At 43.8% G+C, this 25,016-nt stretch overlaps 1 protein-coding gene across 1 annotated transcript in view; it reads left to right on the plus strand.

Moving 5' to 3' along the window:
* The first annotated feature begins 1,516 nt into the window (after positions 1-1,516).
* fynb (FYN proto-oncogene, Src family tyrosine kinase b) overlaps positions 1,517-25,016 on the plus strand; it is a 64,101-nt gene continuing 40,601 nt past the window's right edge. Inside the window, exons 1-2 of the mRNA XM_070848768.1 lie at positions 1,517-1,608; positions 15,833-15,901. The gene's annotated coding sequence lies outside the window, so the exon portion shown is untranslated. The remainder of the gene's footprint in view (positions 1,609-15,832; positions 15,902-25,016) is intronic.

A 25,016-nucleotide genomic window follows, 5' to 3' on the forward strand; every position in this document is an offset into this window, starting at 1 on the left:
CAGAGGGTCTTCTAAGGCTAGGGCACCGCTGTTCTCCCTCCACGGCCCTGTTGTGTCACTTCAGTCCCACTCCAAGTGTCTGTGGCGGGCAGGATACAAAGGTCACAAGCGTTGAGATACACTGTGCTAATAATGCTCGTTATTAATAAAGTTATAGGGGTTTTTAGACGGATATGCATTTTCCAAGCCTGGAGCAGATTGTGGTATTGTCACGAGGGTGCTGAGAGGTGATGTTTTGTGCCATCGTGTCATATTTTTATTGTTCTTATTCACATGGAGACTTTCTACCAACATGTTATTTTGATCATTGTTTAAAAACACGTCTGTGCATCTAGACTACAACATGACTATAGAACACCCCCCCTGACAACTAGAACTACCTCATCGAGGGTGGCCGAGCCGAACAGTCGACATGACTTCATCAACACATTTCAACAAATGAGGCTTTGGTCCTGTGATGCATAAAATGTCAAGAACCATATTGTAATTTGGTTTCTTGGCATTCACTACTGAAATGGAAATAAAGATTTCATTGGTAACACTGAGTGTCCGCCGCCCTCTGTTGGACAGGATCCTGAGGCAGCCGGCAGTGCTGTTCCACGTGCAGGCAGAAGATGGCGCTGCAACGTTGAGTAAAACAGGAGACACAGTTTGCAGTCCACTCAGCTGTCATCACCTTTAAGTCAATCAGTCAACAGAGGTGATCAAAATATAATGAAACTGATTTGCTTGGTAGCTTCTATTGCACTGTTCTATAGCTCTGTTCATACTTTGTCATACATGCATGTTTTACCAATCCCCCATGTTATTAAGTTTCTAGAAGCTAGTAAAGGTCCAGGACTTGTTCATTTTGCTGTCATCTCCAGAAACGTTTTCGTAGATTTACTCCAACTCTGTACAAACACACTCAGTCACCACCTCCACCCCTGTCCCGCCCACCTCCTCACGCCTGCGCCATAGAAAGTAACTGCTATGGCGCTGCTCCTCACTGTCCTCTGATTGGACAGACGTCTTGTCAGTCAATGGACCAGGCCCCTCGTGTTGCCTTCACTTGTTCCTAAAAAGCTCTGGATTCCGAGAACCTGTACATACATCCCCCCCCCCCCTCCCATATCGACATGACAGTAAGAAAGTACTCAGCAAAGGAAGAGAGTTGACTTTGAATAGTGGCAGTTGGTTTTTGACGACAAACAAGCTGGAAAAACTTTACAACAACACTAATAATTAAAGTCAATAGATTTACGGGAAACAACAATAACAATTAAAACAAACACACCCACCAATATTTTTTTTTTTTTTTGCTACTTCTCCCCTTAAAACGTCACATTCCGATTCAATTACGAACGCCACATACTTAACCAGCCTTACTTCCCATGCCTGCACCCCTTTTATAGGTTCGTGCTGTCTGATCAGGTCCCTGTCATTCTAATATTTCCGCCGGACCTTGAAGGCAGCAGTGGTTCATTGTGGCCCTGCAGAGCAGCGCCATCACACGCAGCACCGCGACTCCAGGACCGCCGCGGCAGCGCAGGCTGTGCCACTGTCAACCCAGTCCGTCACAACGGTGATGGAATATAGTGCTGCGGATTAATAGACGCGTCTGAAGTGGTAAGAAAACTGTTTTCCATTTGTAGCCATCAGTTTTTGCTCGCTTGCATCTCCGAGGCCGAATGAATTACTTTGATTTTTCCAGGTTTTATTTTTAGTGGTATTTTTTTTTTTTTATGGACGTTCATTGGACGTGACGCCTTCACTTAGCCCGCTAGCTAGCTGCACCTCTCTGCTGCTCTGTTCCACAGAGCCCGTCTGAGCTGAGGCGTCGGCTGCCTTTAAACCTCAGTCTGTCCAGTCAAACGTACACAGCAGCATACGTGTAGTCTGGCGCTGGGCTGGAGGCAGCCGAAGCTAATTAAACACGGGGGCTGTCGAAAAAAAAAAAAAAAGGTCAATGGCAAAAACGAAGGAATGTGCTGTTTATGTCACGCACGAGGCACTCAGCCCTCAGAGCATCCTGACGCATTGGGTTTAGCTTCTCTGCTTACTTGTTTACCATGCCCCCCCCACCCCTCCACCCCTCCTCCTTCAACATCAGCACCCTCTGTGGATGCTCGGTGGAGTCAGGTGAAGGACACCACCCTCCATGATTTAGTGTGTCCGTTACCTGCGGTGCATTTAGGCTCCTATTCATGCAATAGGGAAAGGGAGCGCTCAGTTAACTTTGAGGACCAGGCTGCATCCTCCCACATGAGCAGCTGTTGTGGGGAGTGTGTGTGTGTGGGGGGGGGGGCACAGTGTTTAACTCTTGTATCCCCACTTTGTATTCTTCTCAACAAGTCAGATATATTGCAGCGTGCTCATTTCCTCCTGGTGTGAGGGACCTCTCTCTCTCTCTCTCTCCCTCCCTCCCTTTCCTTTTGTAATTGGGGTTAATTGCTCCCATCACCTCTGTCACCTTCTGAAACAATGATGGGCATCCCCTCGTCCGTTCCTTCCACCCATTAAACCTGGCCAGGTCTCGGCCGCAGCCGTTTGTTCCGCACATTGTGTTTGCTAAATTAGTGTAATTGATTAAATTATTGACCACTGTCATTCTGCTCCCAACACTTTGTCTCTCACATCAACATTTTTCCCTTTTAAAAAGTGTTACGTCTTAATGAAGCAGCCTCGATTTACAACATGCCACAGACAGCAAGGAAGGCCACTCGTTTTAGGTGGCTCTCAAGGGGAAAGCCGCACAGACTGGAAGTGATACGGTGTGGTGCGGAGTTGTAATTTCCCCGTCTTTCTTTTGCTTGCGGAAGTACTTTTATCCCTATTTTCAGAAAACCAGCTTCCTTGGGTTTTGAGCAGTGCCAGCAGCTGGCAGGCAGCTCGCTTACTCCACTAAGTGTAACATTTCTGCACCGCGAAGACAAAGCTGCTTGTTTTACAACCATGTGATGTTCTGGCCTGCTGAGTTCAGGTGCTGTAAGTGCAGTGTATGGACGCACAGCGTACTGTAAAGCTTTGAGGATGGAGATCTGGCCCCAGGCTACCAGGCTAATGTCTGTTGAGAAGCTGGAAACCAAGCACAGGAGCCTGTATGCTTATATCATTTTGTATAGACGTGAGTGCAGATTGCATTCTTGAGTTCTGAACATCTGAATGTTACAAATCCTAACCAGTTGGTGTATGCTGGACGTTTATGGCACTATTCCCACCCAATTGGAACATTTCAGATATGACTGAAAAAATCTTTACTGCCATGCTTGTGTTAAATCTGGTGTTTTTGCAGTGAAGTTCTGTATTGCAGATGCCTCCGCCTGACTTGATGCTTTTTGCCGAGAAAAACTGCTCTTGTCGTGATGAGTTGTGAGTAAAGAGCCGCTCCCCTTTCGTTCTCCGTGCTGTACAGCGGGATGAGGTACCCTGTGTTTAGCGTGTAGGCCCAGTTAGACAGACAGCTTTAAACAGCTTCTCATCCTTTTCATGCTGTGGTGAAACGCTGCCAAAGCACGGTGTTCCTAATCGCCGTTCACCCCGTCGCTGACTGACAGGTGGATACTTGATCAGGGAGGCTATCGCATAGAAAAAAGTTCGGACAGTCCACAGGAAATGCAGTATTACTGAGGATGTGTGAGCATGTGCAGGTTGTTCTTGTAATTTTGAGGAAATAGTCCTAATAATAAACTTCTGACAAACTTCAGTCTGCAATCTGGTTTTTAATGTTGTGGATTTATGGCATTTGTTTCCATTACTACATTATTTAATGATCTGACAACGGGCTGATCGATTAGATGTCAACTATTAACTGTAAATCAACTTGTAGTTGCCAACTAGTCAATTACTCAGTTTGAATCATTTATCTGATTCCAGCTTCTTGTGAATATGTTCTGTATTCCTCTTTGTCAGTAAACTCAATATCTTTTGGTTGTGGAATGATATTGTACTTGAAGGGTGCATATTCTCATACCATTTTTCAATGAAATCACCACAGGCTATTGGACACACAGTGGTATGGTTGGAGTTCCGGGGGCCCCTGGAGCTCTGGGGCGCCCGCCCAGAGTCAACACAGTGACTCCCAATCATTTGGCTTGTGAACCCTCAAAATTAGACTGTCCTCTTCTGTGGTTGTGGCCTCAGTGTGGACATGGGAGTGATTTTATTTTCATATATTTAGCTGTATAATATAGGCATCGTGTCACAGTATTTTACAAGAGGTTAAGAAGTTGCGAGAGAGAGATTCTGATGAAGTCCCACGGCCCTGCATGTGCCTGCATGATTCAAACGTTCAGCTTCCTGCACCTCCAGTTTTTCCAGATTTTCCTCTGCACTCTTCCCACTGCATTTGCCAGAGTACATAACAATCTGGCACACGCCTATCACTGTTATTGTGCTCTACCTGAAGCCAGGTGCAAACTGTTATGGATATTTTTGTCAGATCCTGATAACTGATTTGGATCTGACTTTGCAGCCTTCGTCCACGTGTTTGCTATTGAAGTGATTTGTTCATTGTATCGTGGCCTTGATATCGACCCACTTTTGACTACATCCCGGACAACACCTGCTCCTCGAATTTACACTCACTTTGACCCCATTCATCCCTTTCATGGAGCTTTGATTCATGCTGGTGTGGTGTAGTGTACAGCACCACTGTATACAGAGAAAGGGTCATATACTGTAGCCACAGGGAAGCGCAGGTGTGAAGCGTGCTCATAGTGCCCACATCATTCCTGATGCCACTATGGTTACTGTCACTGAGCCACCTCTATGTAACCTCCGATCTCTGTTACTTACTAATTACCCCTTTCCCAACATGAAACAGGCATTCTGGGAGCATTTTACCTCCGTTTGGTATTTGACTTCAAAGGGACACACAGCAGTTTGAAGTGGATCATCTAGGAATTCGTGGCTGATTCTGCAAGTAATAATTAGTTTCTTCGTCAGTTAATACATTTATATATTTTAGATTAATAATTAAGTCTCTAAAATCTCTAAATCTTTTTGTTCAAAAAGCAGCCCCAAATCCCCAAAGGGCAAAGGTCCACTTAGTCTCCTTCATCAAATGGTAGAAATGTTGTCAGTTCACTTTCTTTTGATTTACTAATCAATTAGAAATTACACAATTAGGTGACAATTTCTTAAAACAATTAATCACTGAATTTATTTTCATGCCAAAATGACAATTGTACTGGTTCTGGCTACTCAAAAAGGAGTAGCTGGGGGTTTACACTGTTGTTAAGACAAAACTTGAGAGAATGTCCTTTTAGGTACTGAGAAATGATGAATACTTTCAGGAATTTTAAAGCCCATTTATTTATCGAGAAAAATTAAAAGTAATTGTTAGTTGCATCTCTTTAATCAACTAGTCGTTTTTGCGCTATTCAGGACTGTGTGGTTACAAAGTATTAGAGTCAAGAGGGGATGTGACTGCCGTCAGTACTCATTTCTCAGCACCTGCTGAACTCAGCACAAGAAGCTAGAAAGAAGTGGTTTGTGGTAAGTCCCTGTACGTACAGAGGTAAATTATGTGCATCTCCTCCTGGGTAGAGTAGATGCCCTGTAGCATTTACAGCCTTCTTAGAATTATACATGTGGTTTGCATGAGTTTGCCAGTTTCAGTTAAGCCAAGCCAAATCAAACCCAGTACGATTGAGTCTTTTCACATGAACGATTAAATGTCGGCCCCACCCTGTCTCATTAGCTGACGTTGAAGAAGCCAAGGCGCTCTCCTCTGCGGGGGAGAGCCCAGTCCAGGAGTTGATGTCCTCACACTGAGCGTGCAGTGTCTCAGAAGGCCGTGGCTCTTGCATTTGGGCCCGTGGGGGTGCAGTACAGTCAGCCGCTCCTCCGTGTACGGCGTCACGCCACAACCTCAGAGGTCAGAAAGACACCAAAACAATGCTGTCCTTTGTGTCACACTTCCAGTGGGGGATGAGATGTGTCTCTTTTCTCTCTTTCTCTGCGTGCCCTTTCTCCCCAGCAGTTGGTGGTGAGTCGTGACGTACTCGCAGGCTCAAACGGAGTTATTGTTACAGATGAGTAAATGTTGCACTATGGAAGAATGGGGGCTACGATGTGAGAGCAGAGCTACAGATCACATGATCGCCTCTAAATGCTCGCAGTCACGCCTGCATCAGCTGCTAGTTTTCTTTTCACTCTGCTCAGCAAAAACCCAGTGCTTTCACTGTTGTGCTTTTCACGCAATCTATCCACTTCATTAAAAAATAAGAATGTTTGCAAGCCAGGCACATGCATCTGTATCGCTGCTGCAGTGAGATCATGACGTGCAAAAGCAATGTGCTCGCGTGAAAGCTGGTCAAAACGGGGCTCCTGGAGATGTCCGTCTTAGGGGTGTTTCTTCAAAGGAATTCTATTAGCAGGAGTTGTTTGTCTTGCTTCGACGAGCTCGGGGGAAACACAGATCCTATTGCGCAGATAGCATTACGTACAATCCCCTATCAGCCCGCCACTTCCACCTGCCACCGCTCGTCTTTGTGTTTGCTTACGTGTGCGTCGGCTCCACATGTGCAGAGTCAGTTTCTGGTCGTCAAGTGTGGCTTCATTTCCCCTGAAAAGAATCACAGTTGCTCATTTACATCTGGAGCGCAGGCGAGGCATGAGAGCTCCGGCAAGCATGGCTGTCTCTCATATCCTGCTCCGTGTTTTCCATTTTAATCTTCCTCTTTTTTTTTTCTTAATCTCTCCAATTCCATTTAGCTCTCAAGTCCATTTAGCCTTTATTCAGAAGTTCAATGGTGCACTAGAGTGCCTCAGTCTATATTTAAAACCTTACCGCTGAATAAATCAAGCCAAAATCATTTAATTCTGCCAGCCACCACCCAAACCAAAAGTTTACACTGCTGCCGAAGCCGTGGAATGGCAATTGTAGGTTCCTATAACAGGTTTCCTCCTCATGCGGGTGTCTGAGCTGCTCGCACCAGATTGAGAGATTCAGGGCATGACGTGCAGGTTGAATGTGGAGCAGCTGAGGGAACTCCTGGACTCCTTTCTAGGACTTTGTCAGGGTGTGGAAGTATTTGTCCAGTTGAACTAATTAGCACAGCACCTTCATCAATGAGTGTTTTTCATGTTTTAGAACACAATGCTGTCAACTGTCCAAGTATTCTAGTCAGTATTCTAATGAATCTCTCTCTAATTATTCTTTTGATTAATCATCAATCATTTAGTCTATGAAATCCCAGAAATAGTTTAACTCCCAGCCCACAATGACGTCTTCAGATTCTTTTGCTTTGTCTGAATAAAAGTCCACAGATGTTAAATTTACAGTATTATTATACTATTATTATTATACAGCAAGAAAAGCAGGTCCTCAGATGAAGCCAGAGAGTGTTTACATCTTTTTCTTGATAAATAAATTGTTGTCAATCAACAATTTTAAATACTCGATAATGTTCGCTGTGATGGAGATGCCTACCTACCTACCTGGGAGTTTCCTACTCTGTGGGAATGGACTGAAGACAGCTCTTTCGCAGCAGATGGGAGTAACACTAAAAAACACAGGTGTGTAAGAAAAGAAAGACAAGCCTTTTGACAAATAGCAGGGCAAAGACAGTTTGATGTATTTCTGTTCTTTCGTGCTGACACAGTGCACAGTGCAGGCAGTGGAGTCTGATGACAGAAAAACATCAGCGCCATACAATCAAAGAGCACAAGTTTCCTTCTCGACCCACTTTACATTGATGTTCAACAGTAACGCTCTTAAACGCCCACTGACAGCAGCTTCAATAGACCAGCATGCGGTGCAGCCACAGTTTGTAGGTTTTCAGATGTATTACTGATCTCAGTCTCTCTCAGTTGAAAAACATAGCCGGTGTTGCTTCCTTCTATCCTTCTTCATACCTGCTTTTTTTTTTTTTTGTCAGTAGGTTTCTGGCTAAAGGATAAGTAACCAGTCGAGGCAGTGGAAGACCTGCAACTGCTGTTGTTCTGCAAAGTAAAATAACTGTTTTTGTCAATGGGGTCTGGTGGCTTTAAAAAAGCAACATAACTGCTGTTCCTTGTTAAACAAAGTGGATCTTCCAGCTCTGTCTCTGTAGGGATCCTGTTCATAATGCTGTCAGACACTTAGAATAACAATCTGAGTCTGTCAGTGGTAAAACAAGCACTTTTAGTTGACGTAGAGGAATTTGTTGCAGACATTGTAGCTTTTGGTGGCTGTCGGCTGTCTACTGGACCAGCTCCAAAACTTTTTGTACTTACCAGTCATTTTGAACCATAAATCAAACCAACAAAAAAGTTTTATTTATCCCTCAAGGCTGGGTGTCATTTGAAATGTGACATTAGTGCTGATCCATCAGCTGAGTTTTAGTACTGATAACAAAACAATATCTTAGAATTATAAACGCTTTTATTAAAGGAGACTTCTCAAATGTTAAATGGACAAACACAAGTGGCTGTACAAGTAAATCCTTTGCCTTTGAAATAGTATAAAATGATCAAAATCTTGTTTTAAATCAGGAAATATCTGATAGAATATGCAAAGATGACCAAACTGACCATGCTTTTGATACTCAACAGCACAAATGAATCATGTTTAACAGTCAACAGTTAGCATTGAGGTTTGTGCCACGAACCAATATGAACTGTTAAAGGATCTCAATAGTGTTGTTCATCTTTAAAAGGCCTCCTAATGTCTGTGCACCTGATGAGAGGGTAAATGCTGAGTAAAAATGTGACGCTAGGTATTACTATGAACACTAGGTGTTGATGTGTATAGCCTTTTAAAAAGCACAGCAGCTCTCCGCTGAACATTTGAGCATCTTAAGGCTCTCCACCTTCCAGGCACAAGTAGCAATCATGTGGGCACTGCTCTCCGAACCGAAATGACGTGTGAGGCGGACAATTCATCTCACTGTGCTGCATTATTTATTAATATGTTTACCATGGTGGCAGGTAGACAGTTTACAAGTGAAAACAAAAGTACTTATGGACATATGTTCATGGTCTGGAGAGTTTTCATACATAATCAACTTACTATGAATTTTCCAGTTGTGGCTAGACAGAATAGAGCCTTAATGTCATGTGTGAGCCGTAACTCACTCGTGACATTAAGGCTCTATTCTGTCTCTTAAGCTTCCCCGCGCAGTGCGTCGATCGTGCTGTTACAGAATTTGCATTGCAAAGAAGCTACTGTGTTTTATGGTCTCTATGAATTTCATAGTGGACTTGCTGTTTCTGACTTTGCTTCGAGCATTTCCATGCAGAGCACAGTGGAAGAATGGCTGTGTACGTGTAGTGTCTAGCTCCTGAGTATGCACCTCATCTCGCATTGTAACAATGTGGCAGACTCCCCGCCGAGAGGCTCTATTATGGCCAGTTTCCACTGCAGCACACGGTCTCCTGAACTCTGCTGCCTGTGTTCCCTCTGTTGCGCTCCGCTCTCTGACTGTGCAGCATCATTTTTCTGCATTGCTGATGCAGCTGCGAGATGCTGACAAAGGACATGATTGCTCATTCTGGCAGTGACGTCATGCCGGAACGCCAGCGGCCCCTTCTTCAGGATGCTCTGTCACAGTTTAGGTGGCCCCCAGAGCCAAAGATTAGATTCCGATTGAAGCAATTTTGAACACATATATTAGGATGAAGGTTGGAGAGTGTGAATCATACAATCACCCAGAATCTAATGTCATTTTTATAATTTCACAGAGTGTGAAAAATGTATTTCAGTATGTTTGTCCTCTTCTCCGCTCTGGCTGAGGAGTGATATATTTTGTGTTCGAAATGACTAGTAGGTAAAAAAGTTTTTAAATTAATCCATTATATCGCCTTAGCAGCCATGAAACAGGACAGACAGACAGGAGATCAAAGTAGGCCCACTAAGAGTGCTTGTTTTAGCCACTGACAGGCTCAGATTGTTATTCTGAGTTTCTGATAATGTTACGGAAAGGATCACTTGATTTCTCTGGCAGATTTTAAAATGTGGTGTGAAGGGTAGATCATCACAGGATCAGTCAAACTCAGTCATTCCTGCTTGGTTACTTTATCCATAAACTGTGTCTCATTTGATGTTCCAGAAAAGGCACCTATCGATGATGTACTGTATATCAGTACTATAATGTAGTAGTGATCAGCCTCTTCTGCTGTCAGTCACTCAGGAGTTTCTCTGTTGTTCAGGGTAGCCACTGTGGGAATAAGAGCAGTTGTTAATTCTGTTTTCCTGTGAACACAATAAAGCTTTTTAGTGTTTCTGAAGTGCCCCCTCTCAGTCTGAAAACACACCCTCATTTTTGCTTCCTCCGTAATGCTTTAATCACCTGGCAAATCCCTCTTTCATGTAGCGTAGATGTAGACAGCCCGTGCAGATAGAGCACAGGAAGCCTAATGTGCTGTGAGGATAATTGTCCATTTTAATCCACTCCTCGGTGGTGTCTGTCAGTCAGCCTCTCAGCGAGGGCTCACGGCCTACTGACACTCCTGATATGTCAATCAAATCACATCTGTCAGGGCTCATGGGAATGGGGATGAAACATTGCGGATTTAATTGGTGTTCCAGTATGTCATATCTTTACTGTGAACTCCATGACAATGTTTTAGAAAAATCACAGGCAGCTGAATATATTATCACTACTGAACCACTCCACAGTCTGTAAGGTTGCTCTAAATCCGCGTAAAGGCTGTAGCCTGCAGCTGTAAGCTTTGCAAATGCAGCTATTATTGAAATGGCAAAGTGCCCTACTTACCATTTAGAGACTAGCCCTGAAATGAACTAGAAGTGGGTGGCTGACGCTAAGTTTTACGTTAAACTGCATGACGCAGGGCGCGTCTGAGCAGCACAGAGGGAAAGCAGTTGCCCACCGGCAGAGACCTGTGTTCAACCCAGCAGGGCTACCTCCGACTTGGCCAGGGCACCCAAAGATTATGAGTGGCTGTGTTCATAGGAGGGAAGCCAGTGAGGGAGTGTGTCTGTCGCTGAGAGGGTGACTCCTGCAGGCCTGGTTACCAGGCGTCCTGCTGCACCACCGCTTGTCTTCTAGCAGGAAGTAAGTTGGAGGAAAAGCATCAAAAAAAGACTAGTAGATTCTTAGAGTTTTCCTTGAAAGACCGAAAAACCATGTTCTATGTGTTGATGAATTATTATTATTATTATTATTATTATTAAGGAGCTCAATTTGACACATAAAGATCAGTGTACTTGTCACGAATTGTATTTCTTATCCTGTGAAAACAGGTGTACAGTGTTCTGCCTGGCTTGATGCTACGGTAGTAGCTACTAGTATAACACCTGAATCTGACCAAACGATCGGTTCTGACAAGGCAGAAGAATGCATGAATTAAAAGAGACGTTATCTCTGTCATCATTTTTATCCTTTTTTTTTAACCTGTCAATGGTGGTGAGTCTACTTGTTCCTCGATGCTGATATCTGGCAAAATTGCAGCACTACATGGCCATAGCTAGTGTGTTTTGGTCACAAAAGAAAGAAGGAGTAGCAATCAGTGTGATCTAGCTTCTCCAGGCCACCAGGAGGGGGCTGACATTGACAGGAGCTCTAATAGACATACATAGGATTGGCAGTGACTATATCAGGGGGTAAATAAAGGGAAATGATTTTTTTTAACACCATCAGAAAGCCTGATTTTGCTGCTTGAACTTTGGCTGCCTGGTGTAGCACATGCAGTTCCTGCCTTCCTGCCCACTGTCCCATAGTGTTAGCTCAACACACTGAGAGTGGCATCTTCTCTGTGGGTCCTGCTGTGTGTCTGGCCAGTTCAGAAGCCCACTCATCTGTCCTAGTAGCCGAGCGACAGCAGCAGAATGACTGAGCCCGTTGTGCCTTGGCCGGTCATGTGACAGCTTTGTGTGGCTGAATGACTTTCCCCCGCAGCCCTCTGTGCCATTATGTTTTATTGGAGGGGGCTGCTGATGAAAAGAGAGAGTCAGTTCCCCCTCCAGGGCCAGGGGGTCCACAAACTCACAGCAAAGCCTGATGGGAGCCCGTCACCATGACTGCGTTGGGCGGCAGGGAGAGAGCACAGGAGAGGAAGGAGACCACAGAGTGGACGCAGACATGCGGAGCAGCCAAATGGCAATTTTCTGTTGGTAAAGAAGCCTTAAATCACATGTTTGACTCACACACTGTGGTCAGCTCCAGTATTTTGGGACACACACAGTTCATCTGCACCGATCCCCAGAATAGACATGCACTTTTGTTTCTGGCTGAACATTTAAATACTACTACTCATCTCCTCACATACCGCTACACTAACAGTTGTTTTCAAAGGTACTTTCTGAACAATTCTCTAGACGAGAGCATCACAAGTCATTCACAAGTGTGAACAAACAACACCACAGACTTAACAGGAAAGGAAGCGTGTCAGACCAGAAGCCTTCTGATCCTGTTGTCCTCATTATCTTTGCTTTTTTTTTTCTCTTTCTCATTTCTTCTCTGTCTCTTCTTCTTACTCTGCCTCTTTTTGTCCTGTGTTATCTGTTAAGTGGCCAAAGCAGTCAGCACTTTATTTAGCACTTTATTGCTAAATAAAGTGCTTTATTTCGAGCAGTTCACACAGTCTACCACCGCACTACCACACTAATACTAAATTAGAAAGTAGTGTTATTAAAAATAGGGTGTGTGTGTGCGTGCGTGCGTGCGTGTGTGTGTGTGTGACGTTGGCGGATAATATTTGCAGTGACAGTCTAACCACTGTTCCACTTCAGAATGATCGGCTTCATTGCCAAATGACAAGCTGCACACAAACCAAAGTATGTTTTTCAGGTTGTTTCCCATCATGCCTTGCTTCACGTGTATTGATCTTGTGAATCAGCTCACTTGGATTAAATGAACCTTTGAGTCTATTGAGGCCTGACTCGACCAATAACAGGATATTATCATGCAGTGAACCCCCCCCCCCCCCCCGCATACACAAGCCAGCAGCAGCCGTAGACGGAGCAGCAGCTTTCCACGTGGGCGTCTGCTGTTGCAGAACAAACAGTTGCATCGCAGCACCCGAGCCTGCATGCACTCGCAGTGTCATTACCGCTACGCTCGAGCAATCAGCAAAGCCACAGAGACAGATTAAATTAGATTAGCAGGGCTGAGCTTTAAAGTCAGATCGAAAACTAATGGGTTCTAACATATTTGGCAGTGGTGAAAGCGTGTCTTTTGTAAATAAAGGGCAGTAAGGATGCACACCACGCAGTTAACCCCCGCCTTGCTGCCGCACAATCGCCCCATTGTGTAATTCTGCTGTCAGTCACAGAGCTTGCTGTAAGTGTATTTATCTTGTAAATAAAAGTCACCATGTAGTGTGTCCTTTATGGTTTAGTCTGCATTTTTGTTCCCTGCACTCTTTTTCCTCAGTCACGAGATTCACAAAGCTTCCTCTGTTGCAGAGTTGCTGAAGTCTCCTAGTGAGAGCATCAGCAGGATGCTGAAAGTACTAAAGCAGAATGGTTTACATTTGTATTTGTGAGTGGATATAATGTAGTCTTATCCTTCTGCTACGAAGAGGTTGAAAGAAAACATGTACTTTTAACTCCTCTACGTTCATTTGATAGCTGTACTTACTTTATATGTAAGATTTTACATTTGATAAAGCCTCATGAGCCTATAGAATACAGTGATTACATTGCTTTTAAATTAAAGCAGTGGTTCCCAATCTTTTTTGGCTTGTGACATTACAAACAAGCACAGTGTATTTGGGGCCCTGTGATTGGGTTTCCATTCACCTGTTTTTAGGCTCATTTTCCAGCTCCAGAAATGTAGAAAAAAAGCTGAAACAGCCCCAAAAAACTGTGGCTGTAGTGTAAAAGATGAAAACAAATGTGCAGTAGAAGCGCCTAATAAATCACGATGTACATACATCCACTGAAGCTTCTGCTCCACAGAAGAGACGGACAAACAAAGATAAACGTCCTCTGGATGGTTGGTCCTTTGGTCAAGATGCTCATGTTTGACCAAATTCTCATTGGTCAGACAGTTGCTATGTTACTTGCATAAGGAGAATCTTAGCCCATGATTTTCATGTATTAATTATACCAAAATAATTCAGCACCAGCGCTGGACTGAAGGGAGTGATTGATATGAGCGAGTGGAAGAAGAACGCAGAACAGTAATTACTGTTGTGAACTGGAGAGGCTTTGGAATTTTGAGTTTGTTTGCATCTGAGAACGTGTCGGCCCAACAGGCCAACTACTCTGAGCATTTAACATGTGCAGACCGCCTGCAGCAAGACTACGCTTCCACTGTTAATGAAACTGGCTGTTTTCATGCTGTTCTCACGTCGTTCTGTGATCCACAAACATGAAATAGGCTTCTGTTTATTTTTTACATAAGATGTACGCAGCATTTTTAAACACAAATGAGTCTATATTATTTATTTTACACTACTGATATGCAGAAATGTACCTCCACTTTGGGGTCTAGATCCGCCTGTCAGCATTTACTACCAGCTGGCAGTTCCCCAGTAACTTCATCAATTCCGGAGCAACTCACACAAATTTTTCTTCAATTCAATTTAGAGTTGAAGTTTCACAGCTCTGTTCTGGGGCAAAAAGCACAATTCCAGAGCTCACCATCTTGTTTTTCTTGTGACTCACACCACCCAACACCTTATGTGTGCTGCAGGTGTAGCAACTGCAGCACTTCTGCTCCACGACAGGACTTATTTTATTTAGAATAAAGTAGCTTATGTTTCAATAAAAATGCTATAAGTGTGCATGCCTTGAAAACGTTCTGTATATAGTCTGCATATCAATTGTTTTTAAACCCAATAAGTGCAGATAATATTTGACTGGAATTCTTCCTATTCCAAGTTTTTTCAGTGTGTGAGGTTTTTCTCTTCTAACAGAAACAGTAGTGGATGGACATGCGCATTAAAGGAGCATTTTCTGTTGCTGTTTTTCTGGAAATGTGTGCTAAACTCGTGGAAACCAACATGGACTTCTTAACCATTCCTAAAGACACATTTCTCACATGGTATTTCTTATCAAAAGAGGATTTCTTCTATGACTCTTAATGATTTAGTTCCGCACTTTTGTTGCCTGCAAGTCAATAACATAACTGAATCCATCAGACGGGTGCACCCGGGTGGTCGTGTTTGTGCCATACATGCTCATAGCCATCTCATTATCATCATCATAAGTCATAAATCATAAGAAAATCAAAAATGTGGTGTGGAAATTGTGAAATATTGCATGGGAAAACATATAGATAAATGATTGACTGTGTGCCAAGACCAAGAAATTTGGAAAATGAATGCAGAAACTGAACTTTTTTGTTTTACAACTGCTAAACGGGATTGTCTTTTTTCCTTTCCTGTAAAACATGCAGCCTCCATTTAATAACATTTTTTCTAAGCCCGCTTGTGATGCCCTACATTTAAGAGCTTCTCATCATTCGCACCTGGAGAGAAGTAAATGAATGGATTTCTAAATCCCCGTGCCTGCTAGAGAGCAGAATCCACTTCAGAGCAGTTAAGTGGGGCCATCCCACAGGCTCTTGATTAACGCTGGCGGCTCATCTGTTATTTGGAGCAACCTGTTGTTTGCAGGTCGAAATATTAGGTCATAATGGTGACATGATTCTGTGTTTTGTCCTCCTACAGCACGTTCTTTATTCCAGCTGGACAATTCTGTGTTTATCACAAGGCCTCGTCCTCTCTCTCTCTTATTTTATCACATGTTCTATCACCATGATAATAGGTCAGAAAAGCTGTACTAATTGAAGTTGAGACTGGCAGTCCCTTGGTGTCACCCCAAAGCATTCTGGGAAAAATCTGCATTACCCATTTTCTCAAAGAAGTGTGAATGACGGCAGCCAGCACATTCAGTTTATATTCATGTTTTATTGAATGGGATGATGAATAATTGAGTGTCTCTCTGCCCCTGCAGCTCCTCTGTTTTGGCGGCGCACAAAGCAATGTGGAGGAAATAAAAATCCTGATACGCTGAAAACCAGAGGTACGACTTTTCACACTCCACTACACTCAAACACTTTGTAACCTCACACAAACACACTAACAGATGAATTCAGGCGTGCTTACTCGCATGCGCGCCATGTTAGAATAGCCTCCATGTAGGCTCTGACAGCAGATGGATGGAATGCAAAATGTGCTCAATCTGGAGGATTTTCGTTGTCTTTAAATGCATGTATGCATGAATAAGGATAGCCGTGCACATACATGCACAGATGCCCACCAGCTGGTCACCACTAGCTGAGATTACTTGCCAGAGGCCAGCCTGCTGTCCCAAGTGCACACACATACCTGTGGTGCATTAGTGTGGACTGTGTATTCTCTACAGGGCAGCATGTGTGCGTTTCCCTCATAAAAGGAAACTACATCAAATGCCACCTTGTGCACCTGTTATCTCTGGAGCCGTGCGCTGTTGTCATTTCAGGTTGACCCACAGGGCAGTCGATGCAACTAGCTAAAAGCTAAAGTGTTATATTCCTTTATATCCTCATACAGTATGACCTGACCCTACTTTCTATTTCTGCTGCTGCCGTCTTTAATCCGCAGTGCGGCCATAAATTCGGCCCATACATTGCTGCAGGGGTTAATGGGGGGGGTCAGCCTGTACACACTGTAACTATCTCACGTATCACCCCTGATCTGTATGTTTTTTTTTCTTATTCAATGCAACATATCTCCAGGCTAAAATCGTAACAGATGAGAGATGTTTCAGTTATTTCCTAATCCCGAGTGTTAACGTGCCGGGTTGCTGCTAGGTTAGAGTGGAGCACGATGGCACTGATGTAAGATTAGTTCTGGCAGCCAGCAGCAGTGTGTGCAGAGCTGTACCTGAGTCAAACATTTTGTAATTTTCTAAAATGAGCCTAATGTTGCATCAAGAGAGATAAACTTGGTCACTGATCACATTTTGTGAGGGAAGTCTAGGCAGGAGATTGGGATTGAAATAAAGCACTGACAGGTGAGTTGACATCATATCTGATGTACAGTTAGGAGCAGATTGTACTCTTACTCCTGCCTTTGGTCTGGGTTCAGTCCTCAAATCACACCAAGAGGGTCACATTTTCTGTTTTCATCATGATCTGATCTGACGCTTTTAAGGCTGAACGACCACCAACCTGTTAACCAGTGGACAGCACACAACACCAAACTGTTATGTCAGTTACACCCCAAATAAAGACACATGTCGCCACATATCTTTTGTTGGTTTTGGGGTCACAATAGGATTTGGTACAGCAGAGAAAACAATATAAACACTACATACTTGTTACTGTAAAAATTCTGGGGCCAGTTGCACCAACTTATTATTTATTTTATATTTACTTATTTATTCAAATAGACCATACCACAATGCAGTCAGTGTTTTCTTCTGCTAGCTGTACAGCTCTGTTCATATTTGCATTTCAGTGTCCATGAAAGTTGCTTTTCTTTTTCTCTGATCTTCCATATCATTGCCACAAATGAGAAATTATCAGTGACAAATTAGCCGGACAGCAGGAGATTGTTAAAAGTGCATTCTAGTATCACACACTGCTGGGCATTTATTTAGTAAATAAGTCAGCCTCACCCTTTTTTGTTTTTTTTTCTTCATCCATCACCCATCTGTATGATAAATACTAGAATTGAGACACAAACAGCCGGCAGCCAAGCCTTGTCGTTTTCTTAGTTTCCCAAACAATTTGAAGTCCGAACCTTCTGTTCTACAGAACAGCTATTTGTTTGCTTCACTTGTTCTGCAACCTATTTTGAAACTGAAGAGATGTCCATGTCCATGTCATGTCTGAGCCCCCTCTTCTAGAGCATGAGCAGAGCTCCCAACCATCCGAACTTTTGGTAGAATTCATCAATGGGTTAGTGGAGACAAGCTGAACAAGGGATTTTTCCAGAAAACCACAGTCAGCAGAGAATCCGACATTCATATAGCAAGTGTATTCATTATGCAGGCTCAGTCATCACTGTGCTAATAGCTCTTTTATTATGTGTGCTGTGGTTTCCTACGGTGCTTCTGCACGTCTTGCTGCTCAGAGATGGAGCAGGCAGAGGGAGTTCTGCAGAGCAGAATCACAGTTTTGTGTGTGACTCAGCTTTGTTTTTAAGGCAGCAGTGACATGAGAGACATACCATGGTACACAGCAGGTGTCAGAAACAGCTCTGCAGAGCTAGCACATTAAGAGCAACCTTACTGTGGAAACGTGGAGCAGATGTATGCATGATGTGTGTGCTTCGGCGGCCTTGCTGGGTGGGTGGTATTGTAGGATGGTGAGAAACAGAAAAATGAGTCACCGATTCCAATCGTGTTTTCATGCTTCCATCTCTCTCTGCCTCTCTGTGAGTTTCTGCATTGTGCAGAAAGAAGAGCTCAACAGCACAGTGGTAATTATCCTTACATTATCACAGACACTGATATTCATTGCTGGAGTCACTTGCTGCCATGAGACAAACACACACTGGTGTTTGGCTTTTTTCCTCCTCATAGCTCCAAAGCTGACTGCTTGCCCTCCCTTCCTCCCACCTTGTTACCTTCACGATAATGGCTATGCCAGTGTGGGCTGTACAACTATTCCGTGAAATGTCAGCGTTACTCTCAGACTGTGGCCCCATTGTGGTTCCCAGTATGCCTGATGGTAAGGAGATGCACTCCGTGGGTAGAAGTTGTGCAGTTAATGAACCTAGTTAAGCTTCAATCTATCATATTGACACATCTGGTGGCATTTTTGGTCTGCATGCTTTCCTTCCTCTGCCTAATTAAGTGATGTGTTCTGGATTTGGGCCGCAAACTGAAGCGTAATCACCACGGCAGATGCACTGTACAGTATGTTGGCTCTCTGTCCTTGTTACTGAGTCTTAAAGCGGCCTCTTGAAACCTCAGTGTGACACATCACCAGCCGTCACCAGCAGGTTCCGAGCAGAGTACGTCCCCCCCCAGTCTTCCTTTGGTCATTTGATGGCTGTTAAGCGTCCCGCTTCCTCTTGACCATCAGATCCACTCATGTCAGAACACCTTGCTCTCACCTTCACTATCGCTACACTGCCGAGGTGCCGTGCCAAAGAGGAGTCCTCCGTGACTTAGCTGAAGCAGCAGCAGCAGCAGCGGCAGCAGTGCTCAGCCCTGCTGAGACACGTCAGCTGTGGGACACATCAAAGTGCTGCTGTGGGCCGCTGAATCATGGGATCTTCAGTCAACACTGCAGCTAGCAGTGACAGCGGCACTGCTCTGAGCTGCAGAAACCATATCAGTGACATCTTCATGTGCTGTCATACATTGAACAATGTTTGGCAGTATGTTTTTGAATGTACGTGGCATTTCGATGATTTATTGGTTATATAGAATGATTTCACAATCTTATTTTTTGCCCTTTTTTTTTCACTTTCATCACGTGCAGATGGTGCATAAAGGTGTCAGTCCACTATGAGCCTCCAGAACAGCTTTAGAGCTCCATGGATCAGTCAGTCTTCAGAGAACTCATTGACATTTATTATGATGATTGTGAAACTAAACCAGCAAAAAATCACCTTAAATAATAATACTTACTGGTTTCCTCGTCTTCTGTGAATATGAACTAAATATCCTGTTTGTCCATACAAAACAAGCTAATTACAGATGCTACCTTGGCCCCTTTTTAATCTGTACAGTTGCTAATGAATATAATTGTTAGTTTCAGCCTAGACCATTTATTTAGCTCTGCATTTATTCCCTGAATAAACTGTTTATGTTACAGGTTTCTCCTTAAATTTGTCACTCATCTATAGTTTAAGTAGCCTTTTACTCCACTACATAAAAACAGTTGAAATAAATATCAGGGAACACAAGGACTCATGTCAGCAAAAAAAGATAGCAGGCAGAGTTTTGACAAAGAGCACACCTTACTCCAAAGTTATGGTGGCTGTATTTTATTTTGGTCTACTGATGTTCTTGTGAGTGAAAACTTCTATAGCAGAACATTCCTGTGCATGATTTAGAACCACACTCTCTAAAACTATCCCAAGATAAAAATATACGCCCAAACAGCAAAGCGGGCCTAAAAATTTAGGTTTGTTTGCCAATAGCTGCTTTTTTAGCGTGGATTTTCCCGTAGTAGTCGGATATAATTATGTGTTTTTCAGTCTTCTAGATCCTAGTTCCTTGCAACACCCTGCTCTTTTTCTGTTCACCCTTTAATGTTTTTTTCAAACAAAGCAGCTGAGTTATAGAATCTGGAGGAGATTGAGAGGAAAAAAAGCAAGAGGTGGTGGGATGGCTGACCTGCACATAGTGGTCGTCATCTACTCCTCTACATAAAGTTCTTTTGATCTCCATCCCTCATCCCTCCATCTTATGTCAGATAAAAGAGGCCAGGATGGGTGTAGGAAACCCAGACGCTGGAGGGGTTTGACCGCGGCTTTTTGATGATCTTTCGCCTGGCTCCCTCATCTATCTGCCCTTGCCTGTAATAGAGGTTGGCTGGGTGGGTGGAGGCCACGTGCAGAGGGCTGAAGTTTGGCTCAGAGAGAACTGGGATATTTATGCTGCATGTCGTCTGTTTATACTGATTTGTCTTGTTTGTTTGATTAGGGAAGTAACATGGTTGGAAGTTTATGAACTGTCTCTGTTCAACACCAACAGCTGGCTGCTCTGGCTGGATGCAGGCTGGAGCGTGTTGTTCTGCTGCTTACAGGGTGTGTGTGTGTGTGTGTGTGTGTGTGTGTGTGTGTGTGTGTGTGAGCCTACTGTGCAGATGGTATGGCAGCATAACCTCATCCTGTTTTACTGACTCGCCGACTCACTAAAGAGCCCACCTCCAACACATCTGCTGCAGCAAACTAATTTCTTGCTTTGGGCCTTTTCAACGATTTCTTTCTCCGAAATGTCTCCAAGTCAGCTCCATGTACTTCGAGGTTGAAGGTGAGAGTGTATTTAATCTTGTCACTGTCTGCCACCCTCTTATCTTTGCTTTTAGTCTCTCTCCTGTGTGTTCCTGACATGGCAGAAATGCATCTTTGCAAAAATAAAAGGCTAGGTGAGCTCCCTGTCTATATGCATGCAGATTAAGTTTCTAGGCCACCATATGGCCAGGGATGAAAGAACGATCACAGATTTTTATTGGCCACTTATAAAAAGCAGGGTAGGGGAATCAGATGGCCAGAACAACAGCAGCTGTAGCTCCTTGCTGACAAGCTTTAGACTTACTGCCCTGCCGCTGAGAGCTGTGACAGGTACACTGTCACTGTAGCTGCGAGAGGCTCTGGATGTACAAGGCCTTCTAATGGCTTCACACTCGGATGGGCTTATTATGGACACAGATGCACAGAGGCTAACAATGGAGTCTTTCACTCAGCCACGGTGGGGCTGAAAGCCCTGCACGGAAACATTTCTGGTCTGCAGAGGAGCCTAATCTGAGGCAAGATGACTATCAATCCTGCAAAGAAAACCTCCAGGACAGAAACACCAAGTTTCGAGGTCACTACACAGAGCTTCAGTTGTCTAACTTCAGTGTTCTTGCACAGCTTTCATTATGTCTCATTTATCAGTTTGCTGACTGAAGATTGTCAAGTGGTTAAGTGTTGTTAAACGGCGCCAACAGTGATGCTAACAAGGGAGCACTTTTGATGTTGCACCAGCTTCCTGTGCTCGGGGCATCCTGGCTTGTCAATAATGGGTTGCAGTTTCCATCAGCGCTCCACATGTTGGAGGTTTAGCTGTGAGGTGGTTTTAATTATAGTGGGGGTGGGGATCAGGGGGTGAGGATGGCTGCTGGGCTGCGACCATATGCTGGGCCCGGGTCCCCAGGGACTAAGCCAGCGGCTTAATGAGCAGCCCCGTAGGAATTAGAGCTACGCTAACATCAGTGTTTTGACTGCTGGGAGAGGCCTGCTGCTCAGCTGATTTTACAGCCGCTGATGGGTGGAAGAGGAGGAGGACATCCTCCTAAACTGTTTCAGGATTGAGCTTTAACAAATCACTCAAAGTAACACAGTTGTTTCCTACCTACCTGAGAGCTTCCTCCATTACAAATGCTGCATATTGTTACAAATTCCAAGACATTGCGTGCCTACTAGTCATTTAGACCCCAAAATGTAAAAAAAAAGAACAACCTAGGTTTAAAAATACCAGAATTACCTTTGCGTTACAATTAGAGCTAGACATCTTTTAGGGGCTGTGATGTTTTCAGCTGCTCCACAACCCTCTGCTCCATGAAAGCAGTTTCACTTTTATAAATCTCTACTAAATCCTTGTGTTTCTCTTGCATTCTTAGCAGCATGCCAGGGGTCACTTACACCATGTGCCTACACAGTGCCAATGATGACGCTCTGTTCACGTGCAACACAGCGTTTTCAAGGAAGATACTGCTGTTTTGGTCAGGGATCATTTCAAAACTATATTGTGCACAAATGGGGGAACATGGCTACAGCATTAAACCATAACACAGCTTGGAATGCACAGAAAACATTTAAAAGACAAGAAGCAGGATGGGGGCCAGAGTCTGTCATTCTGAGTATCTGAAGCAATCAGCCAATGAGAACATCAGTCTGACACTGTGATCGTTCATACAGGTAACTCCACATTTCACTTCATTCCTCATGTTTTCATTCAATTACTGCATACATTTGAATTTTCCGTTGTCTGACTATGTGAGTGCTCTCACTATCCACTCTGACAGGCTCCCATCATGTCATCACTGCTACTGTCGTAGCCCACTTCAAACAATATCTGCTGTCTGATCTCAGTGCAGCCCACCCGCTGTGTTGTGCTATGGTCTCAGTACAGGGCAAGAAAAGACAGCGGGGGGCAAATTAGATCAGGCCCGCCTCATATGATATTACTGTGGTGACCGAAAGACTACTTTGTTCATGTTAATAGTCTGAGAGATGCAAAATATTGACTTACAGCTGTGGTGTCTGCTGGCTTCCATTAGACAGGGTGCATTGATTTTGGAGGGCAGCTCTGAAGACCAGGAGACGATGTGCCAAATTGGCATTGTTACATATAAACCTATTTATAGATGTATCGATTGAGGCTGGTTTTGCTTGATGCTGCTCCACCTGTGGACAGACTTCTGCTGTTATAAGATTGACAGCTGCGTATGTTTCCATATGCCTTCACATGACTGAGCCATGATTGTTGGTCAATCAATAGCACAGGAAGCCCCCTGGCCCATCGTTCAGCCCGCTCACTGAATCTCTGCCATTGCATGACCAGTTTCTCATCCATGTGTCCTGATGGATCCTGCTCTAGATGTAGATGTGTATCAGGATGGTGTCAGTCAGTCAAGTCTCTGTTTGTTGATTTATCCGTCTGTCCAGAACTCCCAAAGCAAGATGTTGCAACAACTGCTGGCCACATTGTTCTGAAATTTGCTCTGTTGCATGACATCCCTTTTGCTTCCCTGTGTTTTTGTCTGTATTTACTCCCTGCCTTTCAAAGAACTGCATTTTATGTTTTTAATATTTATATAAGAGAAACGGTCACATGATATGGTCATATCATGTGACGCTATTTCACCTGAGGACAAGCAATAACATAGAACTATCATCCAGGCCTACAGTTTTTACGCATGTGAGATATTCCAGTGATAAAAATGTTCAAAGCTGCTCTATTATTTTGAAATAGTAGCTGTCAGTTTGTGAAATTGGTATTCTTGCTGTTTGCATCCCTTGTGTATGGCTGTGTTCTACTGGTGTACCCCTCTTGTGCATATAAACCCTGTGAAGACAAAGAATGATGAGCCTTAAAGATTATCCCCAGCCGGAACACAATCCTCTTTGGAGGTGCTGAGCAGTGGGGGTGTTTCTGAGTCTGCGTTTCGTCTAGACACTGCTGCTCCGTGTGCGGGAACGTGCTGTTCTGAGCCAGGCAGCTGCACACGCTGGCGTAAGGAGTCACAGCTGATTCATACTGGCTCCTCAGAGGCACGGCACACTCCGAAGTCACAAGGGCACACACACACACACACACACACACACTCAAAGAACGGACTTATAGTTCTTCTTTCCAAAGACATATATGAAGCAGAGCTGTCAAAGATGGGATGGGGTTACACTGTCTCCTAAAACTTGTCCCCTCATCCCTGGTTCACCCTCCATCATTCACAGGATCTTTTAATTGTCATGGCTACTGCATCATTTCCACTCCCCAGACACCTCCAGCCTGGCTCTGCCAGCAGAGCAGGGACCCATAGCACTCACTGTGCTCAGGAATGTGGTAACCTAGCAACGGGGCTAGAGAGACAGATCACTGCGTTGGGTTGGTGATGGGCGGCCGTGCCTCGCCTGCATAGACCTAAACTTTCCCCCTGAAGGGGTCATTCAGATATAAATAAAGAGACATCAACCCATTGTCAGTGTGAAATGTCACAGTTTACAAATGTTTCTGTTTCTTTTTGATATCATTCATTTGCTTGGCACTTTTATAAAGAGGTGGAAGTAAAAAAGAAAAACGAATAAGCCAACACAAAAAGTTGAATGAAAGCCAGCAAGATGAGGCATAATACCAGAGATTGCTGAAAGCTAAGAGTAGGGGTTGGTGGGGCATCCTGGGGCCATAATGTCCGATTTATATTTATATTGTCACAGTTCAATAAAGCCAAATATTGTGTATGTATTACAGCCTGATGTATCCTCTTCCTCTGGGCAGCAGAGCTCCACTGTTGCTCAAAAACTATTATAAACACGTCAGTGAGTGTCACTGTTGCTCAGTTCACTCGTTCCTTCATCACCATGAACACACACACTAGTTTATTTTGACTTGGTTTCACTTGCATCAGCCTGTTGCCCCAAATACCCACTAGAGTATGTACTAAATGCACTGTTTATTCCTGTTTCACTAACATTTGTTACAATTTAGAGTGTACAGCTCTTTTGAGAAACCATGTATCAGGTATTTCACTAGATTAGACTTCATCAGCATCTGGTTATTTTATCTAAGAACAGAAAATCACAATATAGACTTATGCTGTGATCTAATATTCTGCATACCACAATGAAGAAATAGTATCTATATTACCCACTATCATGAAGATGTGAAATGAGTGGTAAGATTATGTAAAATAGTCAGCAGAGAAGTTTTGTCCAGCGTGAAAGGTGTAGTTTCGATGGTAAAAGGTGTTAAGCTGTTTTTCCTCTCATCG

This window comes from Pempheris klunzingeri, chromosome 18 (genome assembly GCF_042242105.1).
Source record: "Pempheris klunzingeri isolate RE-2024b chromosome 18, fPemKlu1.hap1, whole genome shotgun sequence".
In the NCBI taxonomy this organism is placed as follows: Eukaryota; Metazoa; Chordata; class Actinopteri; order Acropomatiformes; family Pempheridae; genus Pempheris; species Pempheris klunzingeri.